The sequence below is a fragment of the Prionailurus viverrinus genome, unplaced genomic scaffold (genome assembly GCF_022837055.1).
Source record: "Prionailurus viverrinus isolate Anna unplaced genomic scaffold, UM_Priviv_1.0 scaffold_57, whole genome shotgun sequence".
NCBI lineage: Eukaryota > Metazoa > Chordata > Mammalia > Carnivora > Felidae > Prionailurus > Prionailurus viverrinus.
This window is the reverse complement of record NW_025927619.1, coordinates 291713-314071: the sequence shown is the minus strand read 5'-3', so window position 1 is coordinate 314071 and position 22359 is coordinate 291713. Positions and strand designations below refer to the sequence as shown.

At 38.4% G+C, this 22359-nt stretch overlaps 1 long non-coding RNA gene across 1 annotated transcript; it reads right to left on the bottom strand.

Moving 5' to 3' along the window:
• Nucleotides 1–255: 255 nt before the first annotated feature.
• Nucleotides 256–21006, bottom strand: LOC125159686 (uncharacterized). Its single transcript, XR_007149888.1, has 3 exons — nucleotides 20830–21006; nucleotides 9328–9335; nucleotides 256–303 (listed from the first exon to the last, which is right to left on the bottom strand). It is a non-coding gene; the product is annotated as an uncharacterized LOC125159686 (long non-coding RNA).
• Nucleotides 21007–22359: the final 1353 nt, after the last annotated feature.

The window sequence follows — 22359 nt, the reverse complement described above, 5'->3', positions numbered from 1 at the left end:
GAGAAAGCAGGAAAAAAACCTCTCTGACCTCAGCCGTAGCAATTTCTTACTTGACACATCTCCAAAGGCAAGGGAATTAAAAGCAAAAGTGAACTATTGGGACTTCATGAAGATAAAAAGCTTTTGCTCTGCAAAGGAAACAATTAACAAAGCTAAAAGGCAACCGACAGAATGGGAAATGATATATGCAAATAACATATCAGACAAACGGCTAGTATCCAAAATCTATAAAGAACTCACCAAGCTCCACACCTGGAAAACAAATAATCCAGTGAAGAAGTGGGCAGAAGACATGAATACACACTTCTCTAAAGAAGACATCCAGATGGCCACAGGCACATGAAAAGATGCTCAACATCACTCCTCTTCAGGGAAATACAATTGAAAACCACACTCAGATATGACGACATGCCAGTCAGAGTGGCTAAAATGAATAAATCAGGAGACTATAGATACTGGAGAGGATTTGGAGAAACGGGAACCCTCTTGCACTGTTGGTGGGAATGCAAACTGGAGCAGCCACTCTGGAAAACAGTGTGGAGGTTCCTCAAAATATTAACAATAGACCTACCCTATGACCCAGCAATAGCACTGCTAGGAATTTCCCCAAGGGATACAGGAGTGCTGGTGTGTAGAGGCACTTGTACCCAAATATTTATAGAAGCACTCTCAACAATAGCCAAATTATGGAAAAAGCCTAAATGTCCATCAACTGACGAATGGATAGAGAAATTGTGGTTTGTATACACAATGTAATACTACGTGGCAATGAGAAAGCATGAAATATGGCCTTTTGTAGCAACGTGGATGGAACTGGAGAGTGTTATGCTAAGTGAAATAAGTCATACAGAGAAATATAGATACCATATGTTTCCACTCATGTGGATCCTGAGAAACTTGACAGTAGTCCATGGGGGAGGGGAAGAAAAAAAATAGTTTAGAGAGGGAGAGAGCCAAACAATAGAGACTCTTAAAAACTGAAAACAAACTAAGGGTTATGGGGGGTGGGAAGGAAGGGAGGGTGGGTGATGGGTATTGAGGAGGACACCTTTTGGGATGAGCACTGGGTGTTGTATGGAAACATATTTGACAATAAATTTCATATTAAAAAAACAATGAAGAGTATGTCTTGGTGGGGAGGTGTGAATTTCAGTACTCTGAATTCCTTCAAAAAGGTGTAAATACCAATTTATTGTCATTGTCATTTCTTCAGTGAGAGCATTAATTTTTTTCCAATATATGAAATTTATTGTCAAAATTGGTTTCCCTATAACACCCAGGCTCATCCCAAAAGGTGCCCTCCTCAATACCCATTACCCACCCTCCCCTCCCTCCCACCCCCCTTCAACCCTCAGTTTGTTCTCAGTTTTAAGAGTCTCTTATGTTTTGGCTCTCTCCCATCTAACCTCTTTTTTTTTCTTCCCCTCCCCCATGGGTTTCTGTTAAGTTTCTCAGGATCCACATAAGAGTGAAAACATATGGTATCTGTCTTCTCTGTATGGCTTATTTCACTTAGCATACCGCTCTCCAGTTCCATCCACGTTAGTACAAAGGGCCATGTTTCATTCTTTGTCATTGCCACGTCGTACTCCATTGTGTATATAAACCACAATTTCTTTATCCATTCATCAGGTGATGGACATTTAGGCTCTTTCCATAATTTGGCTATTGTTGAGAGTGTTGCTATAAACATTCGGGTACAAGTGCCCCTACGCATGAGTACTCCTGTATCCCTTGGGTAAATTCCTAGCAGTGCTAATGCTGGATCATAGGATAGGTCTATTTTTAATTTTTTGAGGAACCTCCACACTGTTTTCCAGAGTGGCTGCAGCAGTTTGCATTCCCACCAACAGTGCACCTGATGTGTTCATTTTGGCCACTCTGACTGGTGTGAGGTGATATCCGAGTGTGGTTTTGATTTGTATTTCCCTGATGAGGGGTGTTGTTGAGCATCTTTTCACGTGTCTGTTGGCCATCTGGATGTCTTCTTTGGAAAAGTGTCTATTCATGTCTTCTGCCCATTTCTTCACTGGGTTATTTATTTTTTCCGGTATGGAGTTTGATGTTCTCTTTCTAGATTTTGGATACTACCCCTTTGTCCGATATGTCATTTGCAAATATCTTTTCCCATTCCGTTGGTTGCCTTTTACTTTTGTTGATTGTTTCCTTTGCAGTGCAGAAGCTTTTTATCTTCATGAGGTCCCAATAGTTCATTTTTGCTTTTAATTCCCTTGCCTTTGGGGATGTGTCAAGTAAGAAATTGCTGTGGCTGAGGTCAGAGAGGTCTTTTCCTGCTTTTTCCTCTAGGGTTTTGATGGTTTCCTGTCTCACATTCAGGTCCTTTATCCATTTTGAGTTTATTTTTGTGAATGGTGTCAGAAAGTGGTCTACTTTCATTCTTCTGCATGTTGCTGTCCAGTTCTCCCAGCACCATTTGTTAAAAAGACTGTCTTTTTTCCATTGGATATTCTTTCCTGCTTTGTCAAAGATTAGTTAGCCATACGTTTGTGGGTCTAGTTCTGGGGTTTCTATTCTATTCCATTGGTCTATGTGTCTGTTTTTGTGCCAATACCATGCTGTCTTGATGATGACAGCTTTGTAGTAGAGGCTAAAGTCTGGGATTGTGATGCCTCCTGCTTTGGTCTTCTTCTTCAATATTACTTTGGCGATTCAGGGCCTTTTGTGGTTCCATACAAATCTTCTTCAAAATTACTTTGGCTATTAAGGGCCTTTTGTGGTTCCATATGAATTTTAGGATTGCTTGTTCTAGTTTCCAGAAGAGTGCTGGTGCCATTTTGATTGGGATTGCATTGAATGTGTAGATGGATTTGGGTAGTATTGACATTTTGACAATTCTTATTCTTCCAATCCATTAGCACGGAATGTTTTTTCCATTTCTTTATATCTTCTTCAATTTCCTTCATAAGCTTTCTATAGTTGTCAGCATACAGATTTTTTACATCTTTGGTTAGATTTCTTCCTAGGCATTTTATGTTTCTTTGTGCAATTGTGAATGGGATCAGTTTCTTTATTTGTCTCTCTGTTGCTTCATTGTTACTGTATAAGAATACAACTGATTTCTGTACATTAGTTTTGTATCCTGCGACTTTGCTGAATTCATGTATCAATTCTAACAGACTTTTGGTGGAGTCTATCGGATTTTCAATGTATAATATGTCATCTGCAAAAAGTGAAAGCTTGACTTCATCTTTGCCAATTTTGATGCCTTTGATTTCCTTTCATTGTCTGATTGCTGATGGTAGAACTTCCAACACAATGTTAAACAACAGCGATGAGAGTGGACATCCCTGTCGTGTTCCTGATCTCAGGGAAAAAGCTCTCAGTTTTTCCTCATTGAGGATGATGTTAGCTGTGGGCTTTTCATAAATGGCTTTTATGATGTTTAAGTATGTTCCTTCTATCCCGACATTCTCGAGGGTTTTTATTAAGAAAGAATGCTGAATTTTGTCAAAGGCCTTTTCTGCATTGATTGACAGGATCATATGGTTCTTATCTTTTCTTTTATTAATGTGATGTATCACATTGATTTGTGAATGTTGGACCAGCCCTGCATCCCAGGAATGAATCCCCCTTGATCATGGTGAATAATGCTTTTATATGCTGTTGAATGCGATTTGCTAGTATCTTGTTGAGAATTTGTGCATCCATATTCATCAGGGATATTGGCCTGTAGTTCTCTTTTTTTACTGGGTCTCTGTCTGGTTTGGGAATCAAAGTAATACTGGCTTCATACAATGAGTCTGGAAGTTTTCCTTCCCTTTCTATTTCTTGGAATAGCTTGAGAAGGATAGGTATTATCTCTGCTTTAAACGTCTGGTAGAACTCCCCTGGGAAGCCATCTGGTCCTCGACTCTTATTGTTTGGGATATTTTTGATAACTGATTCCATTTCTTCACTGGTTATGGGTATGTTCAAGCTTTGTATTTCCTCCTGATTGAGTTTTTGACGTGTGTGGGTGTTTAGGAATTTGTCCATTTCTTCCAGGTTTTCCAGTTTGTTGGCATATAGGTTTTCATAGTATTCCCTGATAACTCTTGTATCTCTGAGGGATTGGTTGTAATAATTCCATTTTCATTCATGATTTTATCTATTTGGGTCATCTCCCTTTTCTTTTTGAGAAGCCTGGCTAGAGGTTGGTCAATTTTGTTTATTTTTTCAAAAAACCAACTCTTGGTTTCGTTGATCTGCTCTACAGTTTTTTTGGATTCTATATTGTTTATTTCTGTTATGATCTTTATTATTTCTCTTCTTCTGCTGGGTTTAGTCTGTCTTTGCTGTTCTGCCTCTATTTCCTTTAGGTGTGCTGTTAGATTTTGTATTTGGGATTTTTCTTGTGTCTTGAGACAGACCTGGATTGCAATGTATTTTCCTCTCAGGACTCCCTTTGCTGCCTCCCAAGCGTTTGGATTGTTGTCTTTTCATTTTCGTTTGTTTCCATATATTTTTATATTTCTTCTTTAATTGCCTGGTTGACCCATCCCTTCTTTAGTAGGATGTTCTTTAACCTCCATGCTTTTGGAGGTTTTGCAGACTTTTTCCTGTGGTTGATTTCAAGCTTCATAGTATTGTGGTCTGAAAGAGTACATGTTATGATCTCAATTCTTGTATACTTATGAAGGGCTGTTTTGTGACCCAGTATATGATGTATCTTGGAGAATGTTCCATGTGGACTCGAGAAGAAAGTATATTCTGTTGCTTTGGGATGCAGAGTTCTAAATAGATTTGTCAAGTCCATCTGATCCAATGTACCATTTACGGCCCTTGTTTCTTTATTGACTGTGTGTCTAGACGATCTATCCATTTCTGTAAGTGGAGTGTTAAAGTCCCCTGCAGTTACCACATTCTTATCAATAAGGTTGCTTATGTTTGTGATTAATTTTTTTTTAATTTTTTTTTCAACGTTTATTTATTTTTGGGACAGAGAGAGACAGAGCATGAACGGGCAAGGGGCAGAGAGAGAGGGAGACACAGTATCGGAAACAGGCTCCAGGCTCTGAGCCATCAGCCCAGAGCCCGACGCGGGGCTCGAACTCACGGACCTTTGAGATCGTGACCTGGCTGAAGTCAGACGCTTAACCGACTGCGCCACCCAGGCGCCCCGATTAATTTTTTTATATATTTGGGGGTTTCTGTGTTTTGTGCATAGACATTTATAACTGTTAGCTCTTCCTGGTGGATAGACCCTGTAATTATTATATAATGACCTTCTTCAACTCTTGTTACAGCCTTTAATTTAAAGTCTAGTTTGTCTGATATAAGTATGGCTACTCCAGCTTTCTTTTGACTTACATTCGCATGATAAATAGTTCTCCATCCCCTCACTCTCAATCTGAAGGTGTCCTCAGGTCTAAAATGAATCTCTTTTAGACAACAAATAGATGGGTCTTGTTTTTTTAATCCATTCTGGTACACTATGTCTTCTGGTTGTTTCATTTAATCCATTTACATTCAGTGTTATTATAGAAAGATATGGGTTTAAAGTCATTGTGATGTCTGTATGTTTCATGCTTGTAGCGATGTCTCTGGTACCTTGTCTCACAGGTTCCCCCTTAGGGTCTCTTGTAGTGCTGGTTTAGTGGTGACGAATTCCTTCATTTTTTGTTTGTTTTTTGAAGACCTTTATCTCTCCTCCTATTCTAAATGACAGACTTGCTGGATAAAGGATCTCGGCTGCATATTTTTCCTGTTCATCACATTGAAGATCTCCTACCATTCCTTTCTGTGCTGCCAAGTTTCAGAAGAGAGATCAGTCAGGAGTCTTATAGGTCTCCCTTTATATGTTAGAGCATGTTTATCCCTAGCTGCTTTCAGAATTTTCTTTTTATCCTTGTATTTTGCCAGTTTCACTATGATATGTGATGCAGAAGATCGATTCAAGTTACGTCTGAAGGGAGTTCTCTGTGCCTCTTGGATTTCAATGCCTTTTTCCTTCCCTAGATCAGGGAAGTTTGCAACTATCATTTCTTCAAGTACACCTTCAGCACTTTCCCCCTCTCTTCCTCCTCTGGAATACCAATTATGGGTAGATTATTTCTCTTTAGTGCATCACTTAGTTCTCTAATTTTCCCCTCATACTCGTGGATTTTTTTATCTCTCTTTTTCTCAGCTTCTTCTTTTTCCATATTTTTTTCTTCTAGTTCACCTATTCTCTCCTCTGCCTCTTCAATCTGAGCCGTGGTCATTTCCATTTTATTTTGCATGTCGTTTAAAGCGTTTTTCAGCTCCTCCTGACTGTTCCTTAGTCCCTTGATTTCTGTAGCAATAGATTCTCTCCCGTCCTCTGTACTGTTTTCAAGCTCAGTGATTAATTTTATGACTATTATTCTAAATTCACTTTCTGTTATATTGTTTAAATCCTTTTTGATCATTCGTTAGCTGTTATTTCCTGGAGATTCTTTTGAGGGTAATTCTTCCATTTGGTCATTTTGGATAGTTCCTGGAGTGGTGGGGAACTGCAGGGCACTTCTCCTGTGCTGTCTTGAATAACTCGTGTTGGTGGGCGGGGCGCAGTCAAAACCCGTGTCTGCTCCCAGCCCACCGCTGGGGCCACAGTCAGACTGATGTGTGCCTTCTCTTTCCCTCTCCTAGGGGCGGGATTCACTGTGCGGTGGCGTGGTCCATCTGAGCTACTTGCACACTGCCAGGCTTGTGGTCCTGGGGACCTAGCGTATTAGCTGGGGTGAATAGGCAAGGTGCACAGTTGTGGGAGGGGCAGGCTCAACTCCCTTCTCCTTCAGTGGTCCACTTCAGGAGGGGCCCTGTGGCAGCGGGAGGGAGTCAGACCCACCACCGGTGGTGTGGATCTGCAGAAGCACAGCGTTGGGTGTTTGTGCGGTGCCAGCAATTTCCGTGGCAGGAACTGGTTCCCTTTGGGATTTTGGCTGGGTGATGGGCGAGGGAGATGGCACTGGAGAGCGCCTTTGTTCCCCGCCAAACTGAGCTCTGTCGTCCCAGGGCTCAGCAACTCTCCCTCCCGTTGTCCTCCAGCCTTCCCACTCTCTGAGCAGAGATGTTAACTTATAACCTTCCAGATGTTAAGTCCCGCTCGCTGTGCAAACACAGTCTGTCCGGCCCCTTTCCTTTTGCAAGGCAGACTCGGGGTGTCTGCTTGGCTGGCGGGCCGCCCCTCCACCCTGGCTCCCTCCCACCAGTCCGTGGAGCAAGCACCACCTTGCCGCCCTTCCTACCCTCTTCCGTGGGCCTCTCATCTGGTCTTGGGTCCAGAGACTCTGTTCTGCTAGTCTTGTGGCAGTTTTCTGGGTTATTTAGGCAGGTGTAGGTGGAATCTAAGTGATCAGCAGGACACGGTGAGCCCAGTGTCTTCCTAAGCCGCCTTCTTCACCAGAACTATGGAGAGCATTACTTTGAAGAGATATAAGGCTTAGTTTCAAATGTTTTTTTTCCAATTTATTTTATTTTGTTTTTGTGTGGTGGTGTATTTTATTCAAATGATAAGAGATACCTCGTCTGGAGGTGCCTGGTAGGCTCAGTCAGTAGAGTATATGACTCTTGAACTCAGGGTTGAGAGCATGATTCTCCCACAATGGGTGTAGAGGATACTGAAAAATAAAATGTTAAAAAAATATCTCTTTCATTACAGAAGGGAATATAATTGCAATTCAAATTCTAGAGTGCTTTTATTTATTTATTTATTTATTTATTCATTTAAATTTTTTATTAAATTACTGTTAGTTAACATTCAATGTAATATTAATTTCAGATGTACAATGTAGTGTTTCAACACCTAATGCTCATCACAAGTGCACTCCTTAATCTTTCTCACCTATTCTACCCATCCTCCAAACTACCTCTTCTCTCGTACCCATCACTTTGTTCCATATAGTTAAGAGTCTGTTTCTTTCTTTGTCTTGCTCAATCTTTTTCCCCTTTGGTTATTTATTTTCTTTATGAAATTCCACATATGAGTGAAATCATATGGTATTTGTCCTTCTTTGACCAACTTATTTCACTTAGCATAATGCTTTCTAGCACCATCCACATCATTGCAATTGGCAAGATTTCATTCCTTTTTATGGCTGAGTGTGTCTATCAACTAATGAATGGTATATGTGTGTGCATATATATATATATATATACCATCTCTTCTTATTCATTCATCAGTTGATAGACACTTGGGCTCTTTTCATAATTTGGCTATTGTAGATAATGCTGCTATAAACATTGGGGTGTATGTATTCATTTGAATTACTATATTTTTATTTTTTGAGTAAATTCCAGTAGTTCAATTGCTGGATCTTACCATAGTTTTATTTTGAACTTTTTGAGGAATTTCCATATGGTATTCTGGAGTGGTTGCACCAGTTTGAATTCCCACCAACATTGCAAGAAGGTTCCTCTTTATCCACATCCTTGTCAACACCTATTGTTTCTTATGTTGCTGATTTTATCCATTCTTACAGGTGTGAGGTGATACCTCATTATGAGTTTTAATATGTATATCCCTGAGGATCAGTGATATTTAACATCTTTTCATATGTCTGTTGGCCATCTGTGTTTCCTCTTTGGGAAAATGTCTATTCCATGTGCTCCACCCATTTTTGAATTGGATCACATTTGGGTGTTGAGTTTTATAGTACTTTGTCCATTTTGGATACCAGTCCTTTATCAGATGTGTCATTTGTAAATGTCTTTCCGATTTATTAGGCTACCTTTTAGTTTTGCTTTTTTTTCAAAATTTTCTTTAAATTTTAGTTAATCTATAGTGTAATATTGGTTTCAAAATAAATTTAGGGATTCATATACACATACATATTCATATACTTATAACACCCACTGACCAATACAACATTGCTCTCATTAATATGCATCACCCATTTAGCCCATCCTCTGACCACATCCCTTCCATCAACCCTGTTTGTTCTCTATAGTTAAAAGACTCTTATAGTTTGCATCCCTCTATTTTTCCCCTTCTCCTAAGTTGATGTGTTTTATGTTTTGCTTTGTTTTTTAATTCTTTAATTAAAAAATTAAAAGTTTAATTAATGTACAGTAAAGTTTATTAATGTACAGTATAGTCTTGGTTTCAGGAATATAATCCAGTGACTCATCTCTTACATATGATACCCAGTGCTCATTCCTAATTAAGTGCCTTACTTAATGTCCATAACCCATTTAGCTCACCGCCAACCCCTCCACCCCATCAACCCTGTTTGTTCTCTGTATTTAAGAGTCTTTTATGGTTTGTCTCCCTCACTGTTTTTATCTTATTTTTCCTTCCCTTAATCTGTTGTGTTTATCAAATTCCACATATGAGTGAAATAATATATCTGTCTTTCACTGATTGACTTATTTCACTTAGCATAATACCCTCTAGTTCCATCCACATTGTTGCAAAGTAAGATTTCATTCTTCTCCATTGCCAAGTAGTATTCCATATATACTATGGAGACTATCTATCTATGTATATAATCACATCTTCTTAATCCATTCATCAGTTGATGGACATTGGGGCTCTTTATATAATTTGGTTATTGTTGATAGCATTACTATAAACACTGGAGTGCATGTGCCCCTTTTAATCAGCAATTGTCTATCCTTTGGATAAATTCCTAGTAGTGAAATTGCTGGGTCATAGGGTAGCTCTATTTTTAATTTTTTGAGGGCCTTCCATAGTGTTTTCCAGGGTGGCTGCACCACTTTGCATTCCTTCCAACATATGTTGTGTCCTGAGTTGTTAATTTTAATCATTCTGACAGGTGTGAAGTAGTATCTAATTGTGCTTTTGATTTGCATTTCCTTAATGATGAATTATGTTGATCATCTTTTCATGTTTCTCTTGGCCATCTGGATGTCTTCTTAGAAAAATGTCTATTCATGTCTTCTGAGCATTTTATAACTATATTATTTGTTTTTTGGGTTTTGAGTTTGATAAGTTCTTTATAGATTTTGGATACTAATCTTTTATCAGATATGTCATTTGCAAATATTTTCTCTTATTCCAAAAGTTGCCCTTAATTTTTTTTATTGTTTCCTTTGGTGGACAGAAGCATTTTACCTTGATGAAGTCACAATAGTTTTTGTTTTTGTTTCCCTTGCCTCTTGAGACATGCCTAGTAAGAAGATGCAATGGCCAATGTCAAAGAGGATGCTTCCTGTGGTCTCTACAATTTTGATGGATTACTGTCTCACCTTTGGGTCTTTCATGCATTTTGTGTTTATTTTTGTGTATAGTGTAAAAAAAAGTGGTATAGTTTCATTCTTTTGCATGTTTCTATCCAGTTCCCTAACACCATTTGTTGAAGAGACTGTCTTTGTTCCATTACATATTCTTTCATACTTAATTAAAGATTAGTTGACCATATATTTGTGGGTTTATTTCCTGCTTTTCTGTTCTATTACACTGATGTATGGGTCCATTTTTGTGACAGTACTATACTGTCTTCATGACTACAACTTTGTAATATAGCTTGAATTCCAGAACTGTAATGCTTTCAACTTTGCCTTCCTTTTGTAAGATTGCTTTAGATATTCTGGGTCTTTTGTGGTTCCATCAAAAATTTTGAATTGTTTGTTCTAGCTTTTTAAAAATGCTTGTGGTATTGATAGGGACTGGAGGAAATGTGTAGATTGCTTTGGGTGGCATAGATATTTAAAAAAAATGTTTATTTATTTTTGAGAGAGAGACAGAGTGAGAGCAAGGGAGAGAAAGAGAGAGAGGGAGACATGGAATCTGAAGCAGACTCCAGGCTCTGAGCTGTCAACACAGATCCCAACATGGGGCTCAAACTCATGAACCATGAGATCATGACCTGAGCCAAAGTCGGACGCTTAACCTACTGAGCCACCCAGGTGCCCCGGGTAGTATAGACATTTTAACAATATTTTTTTCTTCCAATCTATGAGTATGGAATATTTCTCCATTTCTTTGTCATCTTCAATTTCTTTCATTAGTGCACTATACTTTTCAGAGTACAGATATTTTACCTTTTTGGTCAGGTTTATTATTAGGTATCTTAGGATTCTTGGAATTGCAACTGTAAAAGGGGTCAATTCCTTGATTTCTGTTTCTGCTGCTTCATTATTGATGCATAGAAATAAAACTGATTTCTGTGCATTGAGTTTGTATCTTGAGCCTTTACTGAATTTGAGTAACAGTTCTAATGAGTGTGTGTGTGTGTGTGTGTGTGTGTGTGTGGAGTCTTTCAGGTTTTCTACATAGAGTACCATACTGTCTGTGAATATTGAAAGTTTGAATTCTTCCTTGCCGACTTGGATGCCTTTTATTTCTTTTTGGTGTCTAATGCTTAGATTAGGACTTCCACTACAGTGATCAATAACTGTTCTCAGAGGACATCCCTGTCTTGTTTCTGACTGTGGAGGAAAATCTCTCATTTTTTTCCTATTAAGGATGATATTAGCTGTGGGTCTTTCGTATATGGCCTTTATGATATTGAGGTATTGTTCCCTTATCCTCACTTTGTTGAGCGTTTTTATCAAGAAAGGATGCTGTAGTTTTTTCAAACGCTTTTTCTACATCTATGAAGGGGATCATATGGTTCTTATCCTTTCTTCTATTTTTTTTAATTTTAAAAAATATTGTATTTATTTTTGAGACAGAGATAGACAGAGTGTGAGCAGGAGAGGGGCAGAGAGATAGCGAGACACAGAATCCAAGGCAAGCTCCAGGCTCTGAGCTGTCAGCACAGAGCCTGACACAGGGCTCAAACTCACAAATCGCGAGATCATGACCTGAGCCAGATTCAGACACTTAACCGACTGAGCCACCCAGGTGTCCCAATCTTTTCTTCTATTAATGTGGTGTATCACGTTGATTGATTTGTGAATATTGAACGATCTTGCAGCCCAGGAATAAATCCCACTTGATAATGGTGAGGGATTCTTTTAATGTACTTTTGGATTCTATTTGTTAGTATTTTCTTGAGAAATTTTGCTTCCACATTTATCAGGAATATTGACCTGTAATTCTATTTTTTTAGTAAGGTCTTTGTCTGGTTTTGGAATCAAGGCAATACTGGCCTTATAGAAAGTTTGGAGTGTTCCTTCTATTTCTTTTTTTTTCTTTTTTTTTTAAACGTTTGAGAAGAATAGGTATTAACTCTTCTTTAAATGTTTGGTAGAGGAGTTAAGATCAAGTAATAGTGGGACCCATTGCTTGCCTCATCCATCAAACACAACCAGATAAATATCAAATCATTCTGAATACCCAATAAATCAATCTTAGGACTGAGAGAACAAAGTGCACTGCTAGATGTAGAAAAATGGCCACATTGTGGAAGGTAAGAGGTGCAAGAAGTTGATTTGGAGGAGAAAAGAATCATGTGCTGCAGAAAGAAGGGAGCTCTGATCATGGAGAAAAAAATGAGAGAAAGTGAGAGAGAAGGAAAGAGTTAAAACAGAACACAGGGAATTACACAATAAAAATTCTACCTCAAAACCATTTACTGGTAAAAGGAGAGCAGCTGACCAGTGTAAGTTTTTATAAGCAGCAAAGATCAAAGTCTGGAGTTTTATAAGACTGTGCCATCATGGGGTTCATGCCTAGTGGAATTATCAGTGCTCCTGTAGGGAAGGAGGGTGGAAGCCTTGTCCCAGAAAGCATGCTCTGCGGATAACCCTTCTAAAAGTGCATTTGTGAGAGGTGGCACAGCTTTTCCAGGGACAAAAGAACTGGTTGGTGCCAAAGTGGTGCTCTTTCCATTAGCATAGGAACAGAGACACATGCTGAGGGCAGAAAACCTTGGTCTGAGCTTTTTGCTGCACTTTACTATAAACTTCAAACTGCTGTACAGTCATGTGACTGCTTTTTATGGACAAACTGGCACCAGCAAGAGCTCAGCAAGACTGTCCACAAGAGGATCAGTGTGGGTCTGCACCATGATATGCTCCTAAAATGTGGAGTTTTGAAACCCAGCCACACACCTAAGATAAAATGCAGGAGTTTTGTGCTGCCTGACAGGCATACAGCACAGATACAGACAAGGTGAAGGCAGGGATTTGACAGACACTGGGGACAAAGTGGGAAAGTTGTTTGCTCTTCTGCGAGAGCTTCCTGAAGAGGGGTGGGCACGAAATCGCTATGTGTGGGATGAGATAGCAGGGCAATGCTATTCCCCACCAAACCATCAGTACTTATGGACTTCAGTGAGCAAAACAGCACAACCAGTAGAGGTTGTAGCCACTTACAACAAGCCCTGATCCCCTGCAGGTGCGAGGTAATCTTTACTAGGATAAGTCCATCTGACAGTGCAGAAGGCCTCTCCCACAGAATACCAGCAAACACCCCCTACACACAACAAGTCTACTGATCATAGAGTGCAACAAATCTTCAGTGCTGGCAAAACCAGAATGTGGTCTTTTCTAACATTTAAACAAGAACAAAGCTATTTAAAACTCACCACACTTTATCAGATCCAAGCACTCCACACTGCACACAAAGAAAAACTGATCTGAGGAAATGATGAGCCAATACACAACAGTGGAGTGCACACAGCATACACCAAAAAAAAAAAAAAAAAAACTTCCTGAATTTTCAGATCCTGGACAGTATATGATCTCTTCTTAACATAGCCATTACTCTCAGGATTAGGAACCATAACAAGATTTCTCAGCACACAGTAGACAGAAGTCTAAGGAAAATGATAAGATAAAGGAATTAATCCCAAAAGAAAGACATGGAAGAAGTCACAGCTAGGGAGGGATCTTATCAAAACAGATATAAATAATATGTCTAAACTGGAATTTAAAACTGGGCTTGAGAAAAACATAGAAGACACTAGAGAATGCCGGTCTCCAGAGATAAAAGAACTAAAACTAATCAGGCCAAAATAAAAAATCCTATAACTGAGATGCAAAACCAATGGGTTGCAATGATAATGATGATGAAAGAAGCAGAGGAATGAATCAGTGATATAGAAGATAAAATTATGGAAGATAATGAAGCTGAAAATAATGGGGAAAGAAAAGAATTAACTCACAAATGTAGACTTAGGGAACTCAGCAACCCCACAGAGCATAATAATATTCTTATTATAGGAGTCCCAGAAGAAAAAGAGTGAATATGGGGCAGAAGAGTTATTACAGCAAATTATAGATGAAAAGTTCCCTAATCTGGGGAAGGAAACAGTAATCCAAATCCAGGAGGCACAAAGAACTCACATCAAATTCAACAAAAGTTGGCCAACACTGAGACATATTGTAGTACGATTTGCAAAATATAGAAATAAGAAAAGAATACTGAAAGGAGCAAGGAAAAAGAAATTCTTCACTCATAGGAAAAGACAAACAGGCTAGCAGTAGAGATCTCCACAGAAACCTGGTGAGCCTGAAGGAAGAAGCATGGTATATTCAACATGCTGAAGGGGAAAAAGTATGTAACCAAGAATACTTTATCCAGTAAGACTGTCATTCAGAATAAAAGGAGAGATAAAGAGTTTCTCAGACAAAGAAAAAGTAAAAGAGTCATGACCATTAAACAAGCTCTACTAGAAATATTACAGGAGACCCTTTGTGAGGAAAAGAAAGACCAAAAGCAATAAAGACTAGAAAGTAACAGAGACCATTACCAGAAACAGCAACTTTACAGGAAACACAATGGCACTAATATCATATCTGTCAATTATTCCGAATGTAAATGCACAAAATCCTCCAATCAATAGACATAGGGTATCAGAATGGATGAAAAAAACAAGACTCAAGGGAGGAGTTAAGATGGCAGAGAAGTAGGGGGACTAGGAATTTCCTTATTCCTCAAATACACCTGTATTGAGATCAGATCACTTGGAACACCCAGGAAATCTATCTGTGGAGTGGCAGGAGGATCTCCACACTTGGAGGGAAACAGATTTACAGGATCAAAGTGCATGCATGTAAATTGTCATGAAGGAGTGGGAACCCTTTCTGTGGAAAGACAAAAGGGGTTGTGAAAATGTAGCATCAAGTTTGCACAAGAGGAAAACCTCTCTGGACCATGGACTGGAGAACAAGAAATACAAAGTGCCAGTTCTTTTTTGCAAACAGCCTTTGGAGCTGAAATTCAGAGGTTTTGAAAGTGTGCAACTTTCTCTGGAGTGGAGCCATGGCGATGCCCCTAGGGAAGAGGGAAATGGCCCATAAGTGCATAGCGTGGTGTATCACTGGAATAGAGCAGTCTGCTTCCCAGAGTATTTTGGAAGAGGGGTTATTGCCTCCCCAAGGACAAAAGACCCTATAGGTCCCAGCAAAAGGCAAAGGATGGAGAGGCTCTACTCTGGAGCAAGGCAATGGATACACACGTTTGCAGGGTCATTTAAGAAATCAGATTTTAATCCGAGCCCACAGCTAAGTGGAAGGCACAGGAGAACTGTAGCATAGGGCAAGCTGGTTGCCCATGTAGTTCTGTGAGGGATGCCTGAACAATGTGGGTTGAAAGCCCCAGTCTGGGGATGAGAGATTGGGGTGACACCACTTTCCCCCTCCAACACCAACATGCTGGGACTTTAACAGTAGCAAAGCAGCTGCCAGGGGCAGTAGGACATGCTTACACCAAACCCTGCTCCTCTGTGCTTGGCAACAGCTTATTTACTGAGCAATGAAGCAAGAATGACTGACCCAATGCAGCCAATCTCTCCTCCACACCAGCACAGCCACCATCCCCAGGGACCAATGGACAACTTTTTTTATCTTTTTCTTTCCTCCCTCTTCTTTTTCTCTTTTGGAATCAGACTCATAGTCTCTGATTTGTTTTTTTGTCATATATATATATATATATATATATATGTGTGTGTGTGTGTGTCATATATAATTATTCTATAATTTTTCCATATTTTCTGTAGATTCTTCTCTTTATTTTCCTTTTCCTTTCTCTAGAGTAACCTTTATACTTTTTTGCTTCTCTGTAAGGTTTTCTTTTCTCCCATTTCCTTTTTCTCTTTTTATGGGATCAGGATTCCCCCTCCCCCTGATTTTTCAGGGTTACTTCAACAAATAAAGGCACACCTAGTTAAACGTCCAAACACTTCATGACAGCAAGGAAAAGCTCTGCAGAGGACTGCACAGTGGGATAGAGGAGCCAAAACACAAAAACAGAGTGAATGAAACATACGTCAGACCTGGAGTGTCAGGCTCTGTACAGTGTATGACTCCTTTTTGATATACTACTATTCTAAGGTGCAGGACACATAACAAGATTCTAAACCATGCAAAAGAAAGAAACTTAGCTAAAATGACAAGAAGGAGGAATTCTCCCCAAAAAGAAGGTCAAGAAGAAATCACAGCCAGAGAATTGCTCCAAACAGATATAAACAATATATCTGAATAAGAATTTAGAACAATGGACATAAGACTACTAGCTGGGAAAAAAGTAACATGTCAGAGAAACACTTGTTGCAGAGCTCAAAGTCCTAAGACCTAGTCAGGATGAATTTTAAAATACTATATCTGGGGGGCGCTTGGATAGCTCAGCTGGTTAAGCTTCTGACTTCAGCTCAGGTCATGGTCTTTCAGTTTGTGAATTTGAGCCCTGCGTTGGGCTCTATGGACAGCTCAGAACCTGAAGCCTGCTTTTTATTCTGTGTCTCCTTCTCTTTCTTCCCCCCTCCTGCTCATGCCCTGCTTCTCTCTCTCTCTCAAAAATAAACATTTAAAAAATTTAAAACATGTTATAGCTGAGATGCAAAATAAAATCAATACAGTGACAGCAAGGATGGAAGAAGCAGAGGAGAAAAGAGGTGAAATAGAAGATAAAATTATGGAAAATAATGGAGCTTAAAAAAAAGGGACAAGAAATGATAAGAACACGAAAGGAGAATATGAGAACTAAGTGACTCCATTAAACAAAACAATATTCATATCATAGGAGTCCCAGAAAAAAAAGGGTAAGAAAACAGGGCAGAAGTTTACTTAAACAAATTATAGCTGAGAACTTCCATAATCTGGGGAAGGAAACAGGCATTCAAGTCCAACAGGCACAGAGAACTTCCTTCAGAAACAACAAAAACAGGCCAATACCATGACATATCACAGTGAAACTTGCAAAATACAAAGATAAAGAGACAATTCTGAAAGCAGCTATGAGACAAAGGTACTTAACTTACAAGGGCAGACACATAAGGTTAGTAGCAGCTTGGCAAGACAGAAGATAGTGGCAGGAAATATTCAATGTGATGAATAGGAAAAATATGCATCCAATAATCCTTTATCCAGCAAAGCTGTCATTCAGAATAGAAGGAGAGATAAAGACTTTCCCAGACAAACAAAATCTAAAAGACTTCATAACCACTGCAACAGCCATGCAGGAGATCCTAAGAGAGAGTCTGTGAGTGGAAAGCAGCAAAGATTACAAAGGACTAGAGAATATCATCCAAAAACACGAAATCCACAAAGAACACAATGACAGTAAATTCATATCTTTCAATAGTCTTTCTGAATGTAAATGGACTAAATGCCCCAATCAAAAGACATGAGGTATCAGAATGGTAAAAAGCAAGATCCATCTATTTTCTGCCTAAAGAGATTCATTTTAGACCTGAGGACACCCGCAGATTGAAAGGTAGGGGATGGAGAACCATCTATCATGCTAATGGACATCAAAGAAAGCTGGAGTAGCCATCCTTATATCAGCCTAACTAGATTTTAAAACAGACTGTAACAAGAGATGAAGAAGGACATTATAACATAATTAAGCAATTTATCCATCTATCGATCAAGAAGAGCTAACAATTATAAATATTTATGCCTCTAACTTGGAAACACCCAAATGTATACATCAATTAATCACAAACATAAACAAACCTATTGACAATAATACTGTAATTGTAGGAGACTTTAATATTTCATATAAAGCAATGGAAAGATCATCTAAGCAGAAAATCAAAAAGGAAATGGCTCTGAATGATATATTGGACCAGATGGACTTAACAGATATATTCAGAATATTTCATCCTAAAGCAGCAGAATACACATTCTATTCGAGTGCACATGGAAGATTCTCCAAAATAGATCACATACTGGGTCACAATACAGCCCTCAATAAATACAAAAACATTGAGATCATACCATGAATATTTTCAGATCATAACGCTATGAAACTTTAAATAAACCACAAGAAAAAAATTGGAAGGCACACAAATATATAGAGGTTAAAGGACACCCTACTAAAGAATGAATGGGTCAACCGGGAAATTAAAGGCGATATTAAAAAATACACAGAAGCAAATGAAAATGAAAACACGACAGTCCAAACCCTTTTGGATGAAGCAAAGATAGTCCTAAGAAGAAAATACATTGCAATTAAGGCCTATCTCAAGAGGCAAGAAAGGTCCCAAATACACAATCTAAACTTGTACCTAAAGGAACTAGAAAAACAGCAATAAATAAAGCCCAAATCCAGCAGAAAAAAGGAAATAATAAAAACTAGTGCAGAAATAAACAATACAGAATACAAAAAAAAAAACACAAAAAAACAATAGGACAGATCAATGAACCTAAGAGCTGATTTTAAGAAAGAACACAACTGATAACTCCCCAGCCAGACCTATCAATTAGAAATGAAAAAGGACTCAAACAGATAAAACCACGAATGAAAGGCAGGAGATCACAACCAACACCATGGAAATACAAACAATTAAAAGAGAATACAACGAAAAATTATATTCAAAAAAATTGGACAATATGGAAGAAATGGAAAAATTCCTAGATACTCACACGCTACCATAACTCAAAGAGGAGGAAACAGAAACATTGAACAGGCCCATGACCAGTAAAGAAATTAAATCAGTTATCAGGAAATATTCCAACAAACAAGAGTTCTCGGCCAGATGGCTTTCCAGGGGAACTCTACCAGACATTTATGGCAGAGTCAATACCTATTCTTCTCAAAATATTCCAAAAAATAGAAACAGAAGGAAAGCTTCCAGACTCATTCTATGAAACCAGCATTACCTTAATTCCCAAACCAGACACAGATCCCATTAAAAAGGAGAATTACAGGCCAATATCCCTGATGAACTTGGATGTAAACATTCTCAGCATGATACCAGCAAATCAAATTCAACATTACATTAAAAGAAGTATTCACCATGATCAAGTAGGATTCACTGTATCCTGGGATACAGTGCTGGTTCAAAACTCACAAATCGATCAATATGATACATCACGTTAATAGACGAAAAATTAAGAACCATATAATCCTGTCAATAGATGCAGAAAAAGTATTTGACAAAATACAGCATCTTTTCTTACAAAACCTTCAAGAAAGTAAGGATAGTATCCCCTTAACATTAGAAAATCTATATTTGAAAGGCCCGGAGCTAATGTCACCTTCAATCAGGAAAAGTAGAGATTTCCCTACGAAATCAGGAACACAACAGGGAAGTCCACTGTCACCACTGTTGTTCAACAGAGCGTTGGAAGTCCTAGCCTCAGCAATCAGACAACAAAAGGAAATAAAAGCATCCAAATTGGCAAGAAAGAAGTAAAACTTTCACTTTTTTCAGTTGACATGAAAGTATAACGTGGAAAACCCTAAAGACTCCACCAAAAAAACTGCTAGCACTGATAAACGAATTCAACAAATTCTCAGGATATAAACTGAATGTACAGAAATCAGTTGCATTTATATACACCAATAATGAAGCAGCAGAAATAGATTATCAATGAATTGATCCCATTTATAATTGCACCAAAAACCATAAGATACCTAGGAATAAACATAACCAAAGAGGTTAAATGTCTGTACACTGAAAACTATAGAAAGCTTATGAAAGAAATTGAAGGAGACACACACAAAAAAAGGAAAAACATTCCATGCTCATGGTTTTTGAAGAATATTGTTAAAATTTAAATACTACACAAAGCAATCTACACATTCAATCTAACCCCTATTAAAATAACAACAGCATTCTTCACAGAGCTAGAAAAAACAGTCCTAAAATTTGTATGGAACAGGAAAAGATCTTGAAGAGCCAGAATAATGTTGAGAAAGAAAACCAAAGCTGGAGGCATCAAATTCCAGACTTTAAGATGGATTACAAAGTTGTAATCATCAAGACAGTATTGTATTGGCACAAAACAGACACATAGTTCAATGGAATAGAATACAGATCCCAGAAATGGACCCAAAAATATATGAACAACTAATGTTTGACAAAGCAGGAAAGAGTATCCAATGGAAAAAACAGTCTCTTTACCAAATGGTGCTGGGAGAACTGAACATCAACATGCAGAAGAATGAAACTAGAACACTTTTTTGCACAATACACAAAAACAAATTCTAAATGGGTGAAAGACCTATATATGAGACAGGAAACCATCAAAACCCTACAGGAGGACACGGGGAGCAACCTGTTTCAGTTCAATCATAGCAACTAGTTGTGACTCATGAGGCAAGGGAAGGAAAAGCAAAAATGAATTTTTTGGACCTCATCAAGAAAGCAGCCTCTTCACAGTGAAGGAAACAATCAACAAAATTAAAAGGAATATGAGAATATGAGACTATGGAATATGAGAAGATATTTTCAAATGACATATCTCATAAAGGGTTAGTATACAATATTTACAAAGAAGTTACCAAACTCGATGCCCAGAAAGTAAATAGCCCAGTTAAGAAATGCACAGAAGAGGAGCGCCTGGTTGGCTCAGTCAGTTAAGCGTCTGACTTCGGCTCAAGTCACTATCTCACAGTTCATGGGTTTGAGCTTCGCATCAGGCTCTGTGTTGACAGGTCAGAACCTGTCTCTCTCTCTGACCCTCCCCTGCCTGAATGTCTCTCTCTCTCTCTCTTTCTCTCAAAAATAAATAAAAGATTAAAAAAATAAGAAAAAAATGGGCAGAAGGGATGAACAGACATTTTACAAAGAAGACACCCAGATGGCTAACAGACACATGAAAAGATGCTCAACATCACTCCTCATTAGGGAATTACAATTCAAAACTATGATGAGTTACCACCTCATACCTGTCAGAATTGCTGAAATTAACAGCTCATGAAACAGCAGATGTTGGAGGATGCAGAGAATGGGGAACTCTCTTAAACTGTTCTTGCGAATGCAAACTGGTGCAGCCACTTTGGAAAACAGTATGGAGTTTCCTCAAGAACTTCAAAATAGAACTATCCTATAACCCAACAATTGCACCACTACTTTCTACCCAAAGAATACAGAAAATACAGATTCTTAAAGGCAGATGTACCCCAATATTTAGAGTAGCTTTATGAATAACAATAAAACTATGGAAAGAACCCACACGTCCATTGACTGATGAATGAATAAAAAAAGATGTCTTATACATATACACAGTGGAATATTACTCAGCATAAAAAATCAAATCTTGCCATTCCCAATGACGTGGATCAAGCTAGAGTGTATTATACTAAGCAACATAAGTCGGAGAAAGACAAAGACCATATGGATTCATTCATATGTGGAATTTAAGAAACAGTTGAACATACATTAAGAGAGGGAAGCAAATCATTAGGAGACTCTTAATGATAGACAACAAACTGAGGGTTGATGGAAATAGGCGGGTGCAGGAGGCTAAATGGGTAATGGGTATAACAGAGGGCACCTACTGTAATGAGCACTGAGCGTTATATGTAAGTGATGAATCACTAAATTCTACACCTGAAACCAATTTTACCATATAGGTTAACTAGACTTTAAATTTAAAGTTGAATAATAATAAAAAAAAAGTAAATCAATGTATGGTAGAATTCCCCTGGTAACCATATGGCCCTAGAATTTTTTGTTACTGAATTTTTGTTACTGATACACTTTCTTTGCTGGTTATAGGTTTGTTCAAATTTTCTATTTCTTCCCATTTCATTTTTGTAGTTCATATGTTTCTAGGACATTATCATTTTCTTCCAGATTGTCTGATTTGTTGACATATTACTTTTTAGAATATTCTCTTATAGTTGTTTGTATTTCTGTGGTGTTGATTGTGGTCCCTCCTCTTTCATTTGTGTTTGAATTCATTTGGGTTCATTCTCTTTTCTGTTATAGAAGTCTTACTTGGGGTTTATCCATCTTATTATTTTTTTCCAAAGAACCAGCTCCTGGTTTCATTGATATATGTTTAAGAGAGGCAGAGACAGAGCTTGAGCAGGGGAGGGGCAGAGAGAGAGGGAGACACAGAATCCGAAGCAGGTTCCAGGTTCTGAGCTGTCAACACAGAGCCCGATGCGGGGCTCGAACTCATGAACTGTGAGCTCGTGACCTGAGCTGAAGACGGACGGTCAACCAACTAAGCCACCCAGGCACCCCTCATTGATCTCTTCTACTAATATTTATTTCTTCTGCTGCTGACTTTGGGCTTCATTTCTTGTTATTACCTATCTCTCTTAAGTGTAAGGTTAGGTTGCATATTTTAGATTTTTCTTCCTTC